This window comes from Lolium rigidum, chromosome 1 (genome assembly GCF_022539505.1).
Source record: "Lolium rigidum isolate FL_2022 chromosome 1, APGP_CSIRO_Lrig_0.1, whole genome shotgun sequence".
Classification (NCBI taxonomy): domain Eukaryota; kingdom Viridiplantae; phylum Streptophyta; class Magnoliopsida; order Poales; family Poaceae; genus Lolium; species Lolium rigidum.
This window is the reverse complement of record NC_061508.1, coordinates 264,074,032-264,077,569: the sequence shown is the minus strand read 5'-3', so window position 1 is coordinate 264,077,569 and position 3,538 is coordinate 264,074,032.

Genomic DNA, 3,538 nt, shown 5'->3' with positions numbered 1-3,538 from the left:
AGATTGATAATCAACTTGACATAGTATTCCATATTCATTGGATCCCAACAAACACAACATGTAGCATTACAAATAGATGATCTTGATCATGATAGGCAGCTCACAAGATCTAACATGATAGCACAATGAGGAGAAGACAACCATCTAGCTACTGCTATGGACCCATAGTCCAGGGGTGAACTACTCACACATCAATCCGGGGGCGATCATGGTGATGAAGAGTCCTCCGGGAGATGATTCCCCTCTCCGGCAGGGTGCCGGAGGCGATCTCCCTGAATCCCCCGAGATGGGATTGGCGGCGGCGGCGTCTCCGGAAGGTTTTCCGTATCGTGGCTCTCGGTACCGGGGTTTTCGCGACGAAGGCTTTAAGTAGGCGGAAGGGCGGAGTCGGAGGGCTGACGAGGGGCCCACACCATAGGGCGGCGCGGGCCCCTCCCTGGCCACGCGGCCCTATGGTGGCGGCGCCTCGTCGCCCCACTTCGTATCCCTTTCGGTCTTCTGGAAGCTTCGTGGGAAAATAAGACCCTGGGCGTTGATTTCGTCCAATTCCGAGAATATTTCCTTTGTAGGATTTCTGAAACCAAAAACAGCAGAAAACAGCAACTGGCTCTTCGGCATCTCGTCAATAGGTTAGTGCCGGAAAATGCATAATAATGAAATAAAGTGTGTATAAAACATGTGAGTATCATCATAAAAGTAGCATGGAACATAAGAAATTATAGATACGTTTGAGACGTATCAAGCATCCCTAAGCTTAGTTCCTACTCGCCCTCGAGTAGGTAAACGATAACAAGGATAATTTCTGAAGTGACATGCTATCATAATCTTGATCAATACTATTGTAAAGCATATGAGATGAATGCAGCGATTCGAAGCAATGGTAAAGACAATGAATAAACAACTGAATCATATAGCAAAGACTTTTCATGAATAGTACTTTCAAGACAAGCATCAATAAGACTTGCATAAGAGTTAACTCATAAAGCAATAAATTCTTAGTAGAAAGATTTGAAGCAACACAAAGGAAGATAAGTTTCAACAGTTGCTTTCAACTTCAACATGTTTATCTCATGGATAATTGTCAACACAAAGTAATATAACAAGTGCAATAGGTAAACATGTAAGAATCAATGCACACAGTTCACACAAGTGTTTGCTTCTAAGATAGAAAGAAGTAGGTAAACTGACTCAACAATAAAGTAAAAGATAGGCCCTTCGTAGAGGGAAGCATGGATTACTATTTTTGTGCTAGAGCTTTTCATTTTGAAAACATAGAAACAATTTTGTCAACGGTAGTAATAAATCATATGTGTTATGTATAAGACATCCTATAAGTTGCAAGCCTCATGCATAGATTACCAATAGTGCATGCACCTTGTCCTAATTAGCTTGGATTTACATGGATTATCATTGCATAACATATGTTTCAACCAAGTGTCACAAAGGGGTACCTCTATGCCGCTTCGTACAAAGGTCTAAGGAGAAAGATCGCATTTGATTTCTCGTTTTTGATTATTCTCAACTTAGACATCCATACCGGGACAACATAGATAACAGATAATGGACTCCTCTTTAATGCATAAGCATTCAACAAAAGATAATATTCTCATAAGAGATTGAGGATTGATGTTCAAACTGAAACTTCCACCATGATTCATGGCTTTAGTTAGCGGCCCAATGTTCTTCTCTAACAATATGCATACTCAAACCATTTGATCATGATAAATCACCCTTACTTCAGACAAGATGAACATGCATAACAACTCACATGATATTCAACAAAGGTGTAATAGTTGGTGGCGTCCCCAGAAACATGGTTACCGCTCAACAAGCAACTTATAAGAAATAAGATACATAGCTACATATTCTTCACCACAATAGTTTTTAAGGCTATTTTTCCATGAGCTATATATTGCAAAGACAAAGAATAGAATTTTAAAGGTAGCACTCAAGTAATTTACTTTGGAATGGCAGAGAAATACCATGTAGTAGGTAGGTATGGTGGACACAAATGGCATAGTTTTTGGCTCAAGGATTTGGATGCACGAGAAGAATTCCCTCTCAATACAAGGTTTAGGCTAGCAAGGTTGTTTGAAGCAAACTCAAGTATAAAATGGTACAGCAAAACTTACATAAGAACATATATATTGCAAGCATTATAAGGCTCTACGCTGTCTCCCTTGTTGTTCAAACACCTTAACCAGAAAATATCTAGACTCTAGAGACCAATCATGCAAACCAAATTTTAACAAGCTCTATGTAGTTCTTCATTAATAGGTACAAAGTACATGATGCAAGAGCTTAAACATGATCTATATGAGCACAAAAATTGCCAAGTATCAACTTATTCAAGACATTATACCAATTACCACATGAGGCATTTTCTGTTTCCAACCATAATAATGATGAACGAAGCACTTTCAACCTTCGCCATGAACATTAAAAGTAAAGCTAAGAACACATGTGTTCATATGAAACAGCGGAGCGTGTCTCTCTCCCACACAAGGAATGCTAGGATCCGATTTTATTAAAACAAAAACAAAAACAAAAACAAACAGACGCTCCAAGTAAAGCACATAAGATGTGACGGAATAAAAATATAGTTTCACTAGAGGTGACCTGATAAGTTGTCGATGAAGAAGGGATGCCTTGGGCATCCCCAAGCTTAGATGCTTGAGTCTTCTTGAAATATGCAGGGATGAACCAACGGGGCATCCCCAAGCTTAGACTTTTCACTCTTCTTGATCATATTGTATCATCCTCCTCTCTTGACCCTTGAAAACTTCCTCCACACCAAACTCAAAACAAAGTCATTAGAGGGTTAGTGCATAATCGAAAATTCACATATTCAGAGGTGACATAATCATTCTTAACACTTCTGGACATTGCACAAAGCTACTGAAAGTTAATGGAACAAAGAAATCCATCTAACATAGCAAAACAGGCAATGCGAAATAAAAGGCAGAATCTGTCAAAACAGAACAGTCCGTAAAGACGAATTTTTCTGGGGCACTTAACTTGGTCAGATGAAAATTCTCAAATTGAATGAAAGTTGCGTACATATCTGAGGATCACGCACGTAAATTGGCAGATTTTTCTAAATTACCTACAGAAGGGGCTGCTCAATTTCGTGACAGTAAGAAATCTGTTTCTGCGCAGTAATCCAAATTTAGTATTGACTTTACTATCAAAGACTTTACTTGGCACAACAATGCAATAAAATAAAGATAAGGAGAGGTTGCTACAGTAGTAACAACTTCCAAGACTCAAATATAAAACAAAAGTGCAGAAGTAAAATAATGGGTTGTCTCCCATAAGCGTTTTTCTTTAACGCCTTTCAGCTAGGCGCAGAAAGTGTGAATCAAGTATTATAAAGAGTTGAAGCATCAACAGAGGGATTTGGAGTTTTCTCAACTATGCATTGTATCTTATCTATGTAAGTTTCAGAGGCTCCTCTTTCATTACTCTTAGGCTTGCTATTCTCATCAAACAAATTTTCAGGAACAAGCCAACCATAGTTATTTTCTAGAGCTTCATG